This window comes from Hippocampus bargibanti, linkage group LG03 (assembly GCF_051943395.1).
Source record: "Hippocampus bargibanti isolate YZ-2025 linkage group LG03, ASM5194339v1, whole genome shotgun sequence".
Taxonomy (NCBI): domain Eukaryota; kingdom Metazoa; phylum Chordata; class Actinopteri; order Syngnathiformes; family Syngnathidae; genus Hippocampus; species Hippocampus bargibanti.
This window is the reverse complement of record NC_142736.1, coordinates 6,134,199-6,148,644: the sequence shown is the minus strand read 5'-3', so window position 1 is coordinate 6,148,644 and position 14,446 is coordinate 6,134,199.

The window sequence follows — 14,446 nt, the reverse complement described above, 5'->3', positions numbered from 1 at the left end:
TCGTCCGTCTCCTTCGGGCCGACCGTGACACGGAGCAATCGGGGAAATCCAAAGGCGGTGGACTATGCTTCTACATCAACGAAGAATGGTGCACCGATGTCACGATGCTCGACGCACACTGCAGCCCTGGTTTGGAATCGCTGTCTCTCAACTGCAAGCCATTCTACTCGCCACGTGAGTTCGCTTCCTTTATTCTCGTTGCCGTGTACATCGCGCCACAAGCTAATGCTTACGCGTGTATACAAACACTAGCGGACCATGTAAACTATCTCGAACTAAAATATCCAGAATCACCCCTGATCATTCTGGGCGATTTTAATCAAACACGTTTAAACCGTGAACTTCCCAAATATAAGCAGCATATTGACTGTTTCACCAGATAATTGTTACACCGCACTCAAAGGCTCATACCGTTCTGTTGCGCATGCAGCATTGGGTCTTTCTGACCACTATTTAATCCACTTAATTCCCACATACAAAAAGAAACTCAAATGTGTAAAACCGGTAGTCAAGACAGTTAAAACATGGACAGATGAAGCAAAGTTATCGCTACAAGAATGCTTAGACTGCACTGATTGGAGCGTCTTTGAAACTTCAATGGGCACATTGGATGAATACACAGACACTGTAACATCATACATCAGTTTCTGTGAGGACATGTGTGTACCAACAAAGTCCTTCCGCTCATTCAACAACAACAAGCCATGGTTCACTCCCAAACTCAGGCAGCTTAGGAAAGAGAAAGAGTCCGCATTTAAAAGCGGCGATCGAGCAGTTTACAAACTCGCCCGAAACAGGCTGACGTCAGCGAACTAGTTAGTTCGCTGACGAAGCCTCTTGGATAGGAGGCGAAACGTCCGAAACCTTCACTTTTGTACAGATGACGGCTGAAGAAACCTTCTCATCGATGGACCACTCCTGTACGACTGAGAGCTTACACAGACGTGTTATTAACAATATGTTATAACCTGTCATATTGTGTTGCACATTATGTGTTTTGTGTATGCTGTGGCTAGTATCTTGTTAATTATTAATAATATGATAAAAAATGTGAAAAAAAGCATACATTAACAGTTAATACTCTTTTCCCCACATTGTCAGCTGAGGGTGTGCCCCGAGATAATTTCAACGGAAGAAATGTGCCTTGGCTTGAAAAAGGTTGAAAAACACTGCCTTATTCTATGTACAATAAATGTGCTATTGTATTGTAATGAAAGAAATACACTGCACTGTGTAATAAAGTTGTTTTATTTACCTTTGTGATGGTCGTTGATGGCTCGATTGAATGGGGTGGCAGGGCGGAGGAAATTGCTGTTTGGAAGCAGTCACATTCCATAAGGACTATAATTAAAGAAATAAACTGTACTGTATAATAAAGTTGTTTTATTTACCTTTGTGATGGTCGTTGATGGCTTAATGGAATGGGGTTCAGACTTCTCTTCCTGCGTTATGGAAGTCCGGTTCGGCATCTTTTTCCAAAAAAGGCCGGTCTCATCTGCATTAAATACTTGCTGAGGAACGTCGCCTGCTTCTTTCACCATTTCGACGAATGATCCCTTGTAGCCTTTGGCAGCTTTACTGTCAGAACTGGCTGTCTCACCATGACAAGTAATGAATCCCTGTACAACGCTTAAAGTTCTCGAACCATCCGTTGCTAGCTTTAAAATCATCAATAAACGGCGAACTTCCAGTTTACCGCATGATGATATCAGAGTGAATTTGCCGTGCTTTCTCAGATATAATTGCTATATTCATGCTGTTTCCGGCTAGCTGCTTTTCATTAATCCAAATTAACAGACGTTTTTCAACCTCTTCTATTGCCCGAGACTGTTTGACAGCATGGAAACACCTTTAGCAACACACACATCTTTAATAGCTTCTTTCCTGCAAATGATGGTAGCAATGGTGGACTCAGCATATTGCTACTGGGCCGTGAAGTCAGACAAACGCACACCTCGTTCGTGTTTCTCATTGATCTTCTTCTTCTCCTCGACTGTAATTTTGTTTGTGTCTTCTTTGGCTGAACACGAGCCTATGGTGGGTCTTTTTCGGTCCCATAACACCAAAAATATCTGTGATAAATCCTTGAAGACAAACGACGGGTGCACTCAGAGAAAGGGGGTGTGGAAAGGTAAGCCGGCTGTGACGCTGTTCGGTCATGTGGTTTGGTGTTCTTCCGCCGAAGATTACTCCGCCAGCCGTGGTGGGGCGGCGCTCTGTGTGTATCCCAAAAAGTATGCCAAGGTTTAATTTTCATAAATTTAATGTTCGTAAACCAAAAAGTTCGTAAGGCAAGGTGTTCGTAAACCGAGGTCCCACTGCACATGCCTACTACTGTACACGCAACGATGCAACCGGTTACTCCCCATATTCCTTGATGTTTGGCCGGGAAGCTCGATTGCCGGTTAACCTCTGTTTTAGGATGTGTCATGTTGGCCAAGATAACCAGACCACCTACAGGATATTGAGAACCTCAGAACAGACTTGCAGCGAGCATACAGGTTGGCACAAGAAGTGTCAACCAGAACACATCGACGGAACAAACGCTATTATCACACAACAGTGAGAAATCAAGTGTTAGTGCCAGGGGATCGTGTGCTCATCCAAGCAACAGGTGTTCCCGGAAAAAAAACAAGCTGGTGACAAGTGCTTGTCCAGCCAATGTAGAGGTCACAAAAATGCCCAATCTGCCTGTGTATGATGTGAAGCCAGAAATGGGACAAGTCATCACCAAGACTCTCCATTGAGATAATTTGCTGCCATTAGGTTCTTTTAGAGGGAGGAAGATGTAGCCCCTGGGTCAATTTTCGGGTGCCCCGATTGAGTAATTTGGTTGGTCCATCAAGGGCAATAGCACCGGTGGTAGCAATTGGTGGGGATTGACCACCTGGAAAAAGGGCGAGTGGACGTGTTGAGGAAGAGAGAAGAAATATTTTTAGAACTGAGTTGCGAGGGACGCGGCGGATTCATACATTTCCTTGTTGGACAGAACTAAGGGAAAGTGGCGTCTGGTTTTATGACTGGATTCATATCCGATTGATTTGTACGATTGTTGGACTGACTTCACGGCCCAGTAGCAACTTGGATTGGGACTCGCCGGATCCTATGTATCAAATATGATTGACTCAAACCTGATATGTTTTGGAGTCAAAACATATCAGGAGAGGAGTCACGAACCGTGGTTACCCTCAGTGGTCTTTTAACAAATGTCAAAAGGAGGGAATAGGGAATAGGGAATGAAACCAACAATTCTGAAGATACTAAAAGGAGAGGAGTAGCAGTACCTTACATTGCAGGAGTTCCTGAAAAACTACAAAGAGACCTTTGGCAAAACAAAATTCCTATTTATTTCAAACAGATAAACACTTTAAGGCAAAAATTAGTGCATCCAAAAGATAGGCTACCAAATTAAAAACAAAGTAATGTACTTTATTCAATACATTGTAAAATGAAATTTGTAAAGAGCAATACATTGGGGAGACTAAACAAATTCTCAAAAAAAGACTTTATCAACATCGCAGCAAAACTAGGAGTTATCAGAACCTTCCAGCATAGGGCGAAACTAATACCAACAAGCGACGAAGGTAGAGGAAAAGGAGTCAAAACATATCAGAAGAGCACTCACTAATTGTGGGTACCCTCAGTGGTCTTCTAACAAATGTCAAAAGGTAAGAATAGGGAATGAAACCAACAATTCTGAAGATACAAAAAGGAGAAGAGTAGCAGAACCTTACATTGCAGGAGTTTCTGAAAAACTAGAGTCCTTTGGCAACACAAAATTCCTACTTATTTCGAACTGATAAACACTTTAAGGCAAAAGATAGGCTGCCGAATGAAAAACAAAGTAATGTAGTTTATTCAATACATTGTAAAAAAAATTAAAATTGTAAAGAGCAATACATAGGGGAGACTCAACACATTCTCAAAAAAATACTTTATCAACATCGCAGGGATAATACTAGTGGGCCTCAATCGGCAGTACATGTGCACCTAAAAGCTAGCAACCACTCATTTGACGACAATGAGGTTACAATCTTAACAAAAGAAAGTAGATGGCTTGAAAGGCGAGTAAAATAAGCTATTTTCATAAAACAGCAAAATCCTTCCCTTAACCGTAATGGTGGGGTGAGGTTCAATTAGGATCGTTCGTACTATAGACTGCTTAGGCAACATAGGCTTAGTTATGCTGACGAGGGGCTACCAGGGCAAATTGGGAAATCAAGCCAGTCGTCAGTCAGGACAATAGAAGCAATCAGTGGAGCCGCAGGGATTGATCCGCTGCTCCCCCCAACCTGAGAGCATGGACCAATCATAGCAGAGTCCGGCACCACCACGTCTGGACAGTAGGGATATAAATAGGGCCAAAGCTACCAGTAAGACTTTAGTTTGCTGACGAAGCTTCTTGGATAAGAAGCGAAACGTCCGACACCTTCAAAGAAGTACAGATGACGGCTGAAGAAATCTCGGGTAAATAGCGTAGACTTGCGTGGTTCCACTGGGGGGTGCTATTGTCTAACGACTCCTATCTTGTTGAAGATGGCTATTGCCTTAGAACGGCGGCTGTCAGGCAGATGTGCTCCTGTATACTTACTTACCTTTGTTATTTTCCAGTCACGAACACCCATAACCCCCGGCCCCCCGACCCCCAACCTTATATATTATTTCCCAGTGAGTAGAGTGTCAGCAGATGAACTACTAATCTGAGACGCCTCGGAACAGGCGTTATATATGCAAAGAGCTTTACTAATTAAAAGAAACACACACCAAAAAAAAAACATACAACTTTATGTTTTGGCACTAAACAACAGTGTTTTTCCGGAGGTCATTTTACATTTTGGCATCAATTGACTGTGTAAAAACTGATACAAATCAATTTTAAACCCATGCTAAAACATTCATTCATCCATCGTCTTGACCGCTTTTTCGCGGGTCGCAGAGGGTGCCATTTCCTGTGCAGCATTTCATTGTATTAGTACAGAAATAAAAACACATCATACTTCACTGACGATAACTCTAAAAACAGATCAACAGGACATTTGTTGCTTGATAGCCTGCAGTGGTGTGACAGCCCTTTACTTCCGACCTCAGCTAGACAGGAGCAGCTAATCAAAGAATGCTTCCTTGGAGCCAGGATGAGCATTTTATATGCTAATCTAACAGGATGAAACGAAGCTTTATCATGGGAGGAGAAAACTGGAAACATCCTTCTGAAGGTCAAGGATCATTAGGAGGAAACAGCAAACCGTGACAATCAGCCAATTTTGGAAATTAATTCTTTTTGGATTAAATGAATTTGGTTTTGGTTTTTATTTTCCCCCCCTTTGTTATGAAATAATCTTCATGTAGGTCAGATCCGGACATTTTACCCGCCCGTGGGCCAAATACGGCCCGCAGGCCCACAGGCTGACTGACTCGCGGCCCACAGGCTGACTAACTCGCGAATGTTTGCTTGGAAGTACTTGCAGAGGACTACTCCCATTGATTGATCATATTGTCATGACTAACGACTGGCCTGATTGCCCTATTTGCTCTGTTATCACCTCATCAGCATTACTAATCCTATGTTGCCTAAGCAGGCTGTTGTACGAACGATCCAAATTGAACCTCCCACCACCATATCGGTTTAGTGAAGGATTTAGCTGTTTTACGAAAATCGCTTCTTTTACTCCCCTTTCAAAGCAAAAGAAGATAGATGGTTTGAAAGGGGAGTCCTCTGCTCCCCCGAACCTGAGAGCAGGGACCTATCATAGCAGGGTCCGGCACCGCCATGTCTGGACAGTAGGGATATATATATATATAGGGCCGAAACTACCAGTAAGACTTTCGTTCGCTGAAGAAGCATTTGGATAAGAAGCGAAACGCCCGACACCTTCAAAGAAGTACAGATAACGGCTGAAGAAACCTTTTCACTGTCGTAATTAAGCAACACTTGTAATTTCATTATTAAGAATATGTACAGAATGATATAACGAAACACATGTACAATATAACTGTCACGTTTTGCAAGGTGGTGATGGCAGGTGCGGATCCCAAAAAAACGGCAGGAGGGAGCAGGAGGTTGTTTGACAAATTGTATTGAAATAAAGGTCAGCAGGAACAAAATGTAAAACATCAAAATGATCTGAACGGAAAAAATACAAAGTAGCAAAAGAAGACCAAAAGTAAAAGACCGCCAAGGTTAAACAAACACATACACAATGCATACAGCAAACAAGCAGCAAACAATGAACCGACACCGGATGGTCGTGCCGGGTGTCCTTTTAAGTGTCAGTGATTAAAATGACCAGCACCTGCGAGGCTGCCGGCAGGGCTGACGTAGCTAGCCGTTGGTCGCCAATCTGATCGGGACGACCAGCACCTGTGCAGGTGCAGGCGGGGCCGAGAGCGCCCCCCGTTGGTCACCAACCAGATCATGACAGTACCCTCCCTTCAAGGGGCTGCTTCCAGAAGTCCTAACAGTCTCCCAAAAGGTCCACTCGCCAGGGACCGGTCGGTGGAGAGGGCAACCGCTGCCTCTCCAGCATACGACGGGCGGCGGCCTGATGGGAACGGGACTCGGCCTGGTGTGGACGAAGACGCGGCACGGATCGTCGTGGGCATGAGTGCGATCCCTCTCGCACGTTCACGCGACGGCGCATGGCTCAACGTGGACGTCGAACTGCCGGGCGCAGAATGGCACCTCGTACGGCCGTATGGGACCAGGTCTCGGCCGGACGGCGACGTGGGCGTGAACTGGGGAACACCGGGGAAACGAGACCAGTCCAGAGCCGCTCCAGGATCCAGCGGTGAGTGGTGTCTCGGACTGACGTTGACGCGGACGTTGCACGACTCGTCGTGGATGAGACTCACTTCGTCATGAACGACGACAGCGTGGCTGGACGTGGGCGTGCACTGCCAGTCACCCAGTGTCACCCTGGACGGCCACCTGGAAGGAGGTCTCGGCCGGACGTTTACGTGGACGTTACGGCTCGTCAAGTCACGCAATTCAAACTCGACGAGGCTCGGGCTAACGTGGACGTAGCATTGCCAGACACAGGGTGGAAATGAGACGGGTCCGATGTACCTGCAGGATCCGATGGTTGTTCAGTTCATTCTGTCACGTTTTGCAAGGTGGTGATGGCGGGTGCGGATCCCAAAAAGCCGGCAGGAGGGAGCAGGAGGTTGTTTGACAAATTGTATTGAAATAAAGGTCAGCAGGAACAAAATGGAAAACATCAAAATGATCTGAACGGAAAAAATACAAAGTAGCAAAAGAAGACCAAAAGTAAAAGTCCGCCAAGGTTAAACAAACACATACACAATGCATGCAGCAAACAATGAACCGACACCGGATGGTCGTGCCGGGTGTCGTTTTAAGTGTCAGTGATTAAAACGAAAAGCACCTGCGAGGCTGCCGGCAGGGCTGACGTAGCTAGCCGTTGGTCGCCAATCTGATCGGGACGACCAGCACCTGTGCAGGTGCAGGCGGGGCCGACAGCGCCCCCCGTTGGTCGCCAAGCAGATCATGACAATAACATGTTAAACTACATAAATAAACACGTTTGAAAAAAAATATGGTGTACCATTATTTTGTATTTTTTAAGGGAAAATATGACAGTTTGTAAGGGCATTGAGTCGTGGAGGTTGACAGGTATGGAACATTGCTCCTTGCCGTAGTTTTTTTTATTAACACTGGCCTACCTTCTAAGCATGCAAGACTCTTTGTTCAAGGGGTCACAGGTCATCTCGTGACAATCTCACCTTCTATTCAAACAAGTTTATCCTCCAATTACTTCTGGGTCATATCGCTCGAAAAGCATAGGAAAAGACAAAGTCGAGATTTCAAAAAGCCCATGAAAGTCCATGATTGCAGCTTCTACACTCTAGATTTTTTTTTGAAGGAGCAGGTTTTAAAGCAGTTTCTTAACCACTACACACAAGATTAATAGAATATACTTTTCTCATTTGTTTTTAAGTTATCCATAGAGATTTTTACTCAAAATAGAAAGTCTTGAACAAAAAAAAAACTTTAGTCTTGTGATTATTGGGTGCTTCGCAAACCTATTCCTTGAAACTACTACGTTAACATTTTTTAGCCTTTTGAACGAAAGAACAACCGTATTGGTTTTCATAAAACCAAGTTGAAAATTCAAATTGAAAAAAGTTATTGGCCTATGTTCTAATTCGATAGGGGGCAGTAATACATCGATGACATCACGTGGAATTGAAGCTGAGAAGAAGATTAAGCGCATGCGCCATGGGTCGTTTGCGTTTTCCCAATGTGGAAGAATGAGAGTCCAGTAAAAAAAACAATGTCATCTCATAGCACGACGATACACACATTTCATGGAAATCGAACTGCAGGTATTTTTATTTTGTCAGTCGGTTTGTCGGACGAAGACTCAGTCCTTCAGGCTGAGAGTTCGACAGTGACTTTCATATTATGCTCAGACGCCCCTTCGTTCCGTCGTCGCATGTTTTTTTTCGAGCTAGTTTACTTATTCTTAACTTTATAATCTCTCACACAGGAAATAAAAAGACGCCGTGTCCATTTCATGGCTGTAAACGCGTGTACACGGATGTGGGGATTTTGGAGAGTCATGTGAGGGACCACGCAATTCCCTCTGAATCTCTTCCTGGTAAGCGATAAATTATTATTGCCGCTTTAGGGACATATGCGCTTACATCAACCGTTAGGACAACGATTGCACGATATTTAAAGGAATTACAATGAATTATCCAATCTTTTTTGCAGTGCATATGAATAATTCGAAAAAGTCAAATCATAGAAAGGTGGTAGAGTTTAGCGTTCACCTGCAAGTGTTTATGTGTAAATGCACTTAGTGTTTAGCTAAGTGCATTCACAATGTTATAAATATCACACGAGTTGTATTTGAAAGTACTTTTGAGTTCAGTTTCGTGTAATTCTCAATTGGGTGACATCGATGTCTCTTGGTAATTGGAATCATGTCTCATAACTCATTATTTGATGTTTTAAAATACAAATATCAAATTAGAAATACAGCTTGGTTATCCCCTTTGTTTTCTGTAATGAGTAATAAAGACACGTTAAATACCATTTTCTTCTTTACCATTCTACCATACTAATGCCATTTTAATAATCATTTTCATCCCATACAGCTGGGATAGGCTCCAGCACCCCCCGCAACCCTAATGAGGAATATGTGGTATGGAAAATGGATGGATTTTTAATTAGACAAATCGAAAAACGGGTCAAATATTGGATTTGGATTCCTGGAAGTTGGCACCAACAGCGATTGTCAAATATGACGAGGCGGCGGTGACATGTCAGATGCCTTTTGTTTCTACCATTATCTTCCCACATATACTTGTTTGCAGCAACTTGTTTAATTGTTGCATTTGCACAGTATTTTTATGACTTACCATCTGATCCACACCTGCAAGACAGCTAAAACGTTACTCTGTTTGAAGGAATCAACCTAAGCACACCTGAAACAAAATGTCTCATTTCCATCGCTACCTGCAATAAATTGTAAAATTAAAATATGAAGGTAAAGAGCGATATTATGAACCTGTTACACAAAAAGCGCCTTTTAGAGAGGCTTCATAATAGTATAGAAGGCAAAGTAGTTTCCCTCTCACTCCGAACAAGCTGTAAAGGCAAAACCCACTCCACTGTCTCTGCCTCGAGGGTGACTTTGCACAGCAGAGGAGACATGTCTGTGTATTCATGTAACACAAAGTACATTGCCACCTCAAAAAAAAAAAAAAAAAACGGGAACTGTCATTGAACACTACGCTACTAATGCCCTATTTGGCGCAATATATTTTCAGATTTTTACTATTTTGTAGCTGTGTGACATGCAAGAGTTCATAAAATAACTCATCTTTTTCACGGATACCAGATATGCTGAAAATTATGTGATCGGATTGGAATATCAAATAGATTTTTGTCTTTTAAAATATTTAAGCACATAAGGAAAACATCTGTTGACCAAATGTATTTTCTTTCCCACTTGTGTCTAGTAAAAAGATGAAAAACACTCTTGTTTATGTATGTTTATTAAAAAAAAATATTGAAACAAATTGAATGAAACCAAATTAAATATTGAAGAATATGGATGGAATAGAAAGGTGTACGAAACATAGAAAACATCTGTTTTGCGTTGAAAATATTTTATTCGAGGGTGATTTGTTGGTAGAGGATTTTTTGTTTTAATTGTTTTTTTTATGTTAATGCACTCATACATCATAGTTGTTTTACCTCTGCAGGGAAATCCCTTCACTGCTCCACTCTTGGCTGCAGCTGCTCCTTCCCAAACATGCAGAAATTGATGGAACATATGAGATGTCACCACAAACCCAACATATATTTCTTGTAAGTTTATCTTTTTTGGAAAATTTAATTCCCCACAACAACGGAGGGTAGTAATAATTTGTTTCAGCAAACTACTGTTAATGATTTGAATTTAGTGGCTAATGGGAGTGATTTCAGAGCTGTTGTGCCACATTGGAAATCGTCAAAGCAAAGAAATAGAAAGAAATTGTTCTAAGTCTGTTCTTTGACTTCTCTGTAGTACCCTACAATATTAAAATAGCACAGGATTGATTATGTAGTAACTAAATACTCAAATACAGTGATACCTCAGTTTACGAACTCAATTGGTTCCCACAACGTGTGTGTAAGATGAAAAGTTTGTCTACAAAACATTCATTTCCCATAAGAAACCAATAAAACGAGAATCCGTTCCCAGGTCCCCCATAAAAATCTTTTGAAATCTTAAAAGCAAAAAAAATGTTAAAGTGGACACGAGGAAGAAATATTGTGTTGAGTCTCTCCTCCATCTTTTGTGTAACACCGTAGAGCAGGGGTCGGGAACCTTTTTGACGAAGAGAGCCATAAAAGTAACATATTTAGAAATGCCACAACACGCGAGCGTGCACACACACATACACGCATGTTTGGCCACTTTTCAACAAAATGTCAGAATGTATTATTTCAAATAACTGTGATAGTACTCACGTTAACATGAATGGTTTTCCGTTCCTCATGATTGGTAAAAATTCAGCCAAACGATCGGAATGAAAGTCAACGTGCCGGGTCCATACGCAAAGTTACTGCTAGCTAGCCTGCGCACGGGTCATTAGCTTCCACACTTCCTATGCAACACACTTCTCACACAAGTATATTGATGCTAACGTTAACATGAGGCTTGTTAAAATGTCACTGACATTCGACTATTTCATCGATAATATTGTTTCATTGCAAATTAGAATCAGACATTTTCTCACCACAAAGGCGAATCCTCCGGTGCATTCAAGCTGAAGTGTACTTTGTTTTTACTCGTCGGGCTTATTTAAAGGGCCGTTTACCTGTTTCAACTGGCGGCCAGTATCATCCAATCAAAATTGCACTTTCCGCCAACCTCGGTCAGTGTCATCCAATCAAAATTGTGCTTTCTGCCAACTGCAACCCCAACAGAAAATGAACAGAAAAAAGCGAGAATATGTATTTAGATTTATCGTCGAGCTATATGCAATCATCAAAAGCCATTTGTTCCCGACCCCTGCTGTAGAGTATAAAAAATAACATGGGATTGTGTAGTAACTAAAGAAAATTTTTGTTTATTTTATGTATGAATAAATTCTGACTTGAATTAAAAATGGTTATATATTAAAAAAATAGAATTTAGTCAAATGTTTTTTTATTTGCAATTTAGAAATATGCTTCAATGAATGTGTTTTGGTTTATTTCAATCAGTTTTGTATACTTTTGCAATGTAGTTAAATCAGGCCTATCAATTTTAGAATTTGGCCTCCTTTTCAGACAAAAGGATGATCACAGATGCATCCCAGCAATCCAATATTGTGCAGCCTTGAGTGAAAAATCAACATTTTCGTTGGGGACTAAAGTTGGTATCTTATACCAGCGGTTCCCAACCCCTGGGCCGTGGACTGGTAACGGTCCATGGGTCATTTTGGTACCGGGCCGCGCATAAAGAATAAATAATTTACATAATTTCTGTGTTATTATCTGAGTCCGAACTATGTTTTATTTTGAAAGATGAAAAATTACCAATTATATCCGTCTATGACTTACTCTTGACGCATGTCAAAAGGCTTGTCTAGGTCACGTGATGCATACCGCTAAAATTAGCCCATCGTGAGCTAGCAAAATGAGTAAAAACACACATCTTTGGATTTGTATACAAATACACAATGGATTCACATTTATTATTACAGTAAAGTCTCGTTATATCGATATTCAAGGGAGTCCGAAAAAATATCGATATAACCGGGACTATCGATATATCCGACCCTGTTTGCATGTAATTTTCTCCGTGCGTGCATAGAAATAGTATCGATATAACCGGGACTATCGATATATCCGATATCGATATAACGAGACTTTACTGTATATGTAAAAGAAAAATAAACAGTTTCCATGCCTGTCGTATCATTTTATTTTGTTGTATTTATCTGCCGGTCCGTGAAAATATTGTCTGACATTTAACTGGTCCGTGGCGCGAAAAAGGTTGGGGACCGTTGTCTTATACCACATTTATTTTGGTCATTGTAGGTTTCCTATTGTGTGAACTTGTTTTGCATATGTATTAACTAATTATTATTTATTATTGTTTTTTTTTCATAGGTGTGAAAATTGCCGCACAAAGTTACGATCGTACCGTGGCCTGCTGACTCACCTTCACACCTGTTCCAAAGTTCCACGGGGAAAAATGAAGTCAACAGAACAGACGCCCCTTAAAGCAGTTGGTGTGACAAGCCCAAATGCGACTCCAAAGCCTGCGAACCTAAACCCGCCTGAGATGGACGTCGTGTCCACACCGGCGTTATTAATCCCTCACCCTGAGAGTTCTTAAAGGACAACCGACGCCTCCCGAGAAGTTGTGTCCATAATTTGTAAAATCACTTCAAATGACTTCTACTGAGCGTATTTTACAAAGATTCCACCGCATATAGCTATATTTTACGTTTTAAGACTTGCGTTGAATATTCAGGAAGTCTTGTTATTGAGTTGGTGACGATACCTACCGTGACGTCACGGTAGGTATCGTCACTGACCGAGAAAGCGACACACAACGCAGTTTACGGTACTTTGTTTGGTGTGAAAACTTCGTGTTGATGGCGAAATTAGAAGGAAAACATAACTAACGTGATGATGAATTGTTGTGTGTTGCACCAAGACTACTATTTGATACTCGCTGACACAAATTCCCAGCAGACAAATCAGCCCATTTTCAATGGAGCTTGGGCGCCATCTTGTGCATTTTCTGGGACGCTACATTGCTGTCATTGACAGCTCGAATTGATATGGGAGGACTCCTTCAATCGATTGCAAACATTTATGCTTTCCTCTTCAGAACAATTTGAATCATATTCATAACTGGATGAGTAACAAGAAAGCATCTTCTCCGAATCTGAACTCCGTGAGCCCATTGTTTTGTTTCTTGAGCAAGGCAAGACGACTTGGTGTGACATCATGAACTGGGGGCGGGACTTTCTGAAAATCCCCAGTTTCAAGCTGATTTGTGGCAGTTTTTGGAGAGAGAAATATCAGCCTGTGTGTTGTGGGTATTTTAGATGCTATAAAACGTTTTTCTGATGTCAGTTAGGAAACAAAAAAATGGTGTTGGTTGTCCTTTAAATATTTGCAGTCTCCCTCCTATAACTTGTTTCTTACTGTTCTTTGAACCAGGAGATTGGTGTGCAGCGGACCGGTAGAAGAACCAAATCTCACTGCTGCAAGCCAAAGTTACATTCAAAACAATAAATCGCCATGTCAGTTGCAAGCAGTGTCAGCATGTGTGAACTGAGAGTGGTTAGAAACACTCAATTTCGTCTTGAACCACTAATGCACACACAAAAAAAAGATTTTAGAAATGCAAAGTAAGACAAAAATATTCAGAAACGAGAGGACTGACAAGGGATGTATCTCGGCCACGCCCTTGCGCCATTTCCGCATTTTGACAGCAACTTTGGAACGCCACTGCGCCAGCACTGGCGCAAGTATTATTTGTGCATATTGCTACATGATCTGCATCACATATGAGATACTTGTTAAAATAGCTAAAGAACCAATTTAGTTAAACAGAAATTGAAAACTTAATTTTCCAATTTTTCAGATGTTTTAAGTTTCGTCGTCTTGACTATCTAGCCAAAATCACCCTGCATTTGTTTCGGTGCTTTCCAAAGTCATGGTAAAGGATATCGGGCTTTTTCGTCATCTGCCAAAAGAGCTAATTGAATACAATATATTCATTTATTGCATTGCAGTACAGTAAAGTCTCATATCGATATTCTCGAGAGTCAAGAAAAATAGATATAACCGGACTATCGATATATCCGAACTGCATTAAAAGTGGGCAATAAATGGAGGATCTTTGATATGGCATGTAATTTTCTCCTTGAGTTCATGGATTGCGTATCTAGCATGCTTTTGTACTGTAGTGAAGTGAAAAATAAA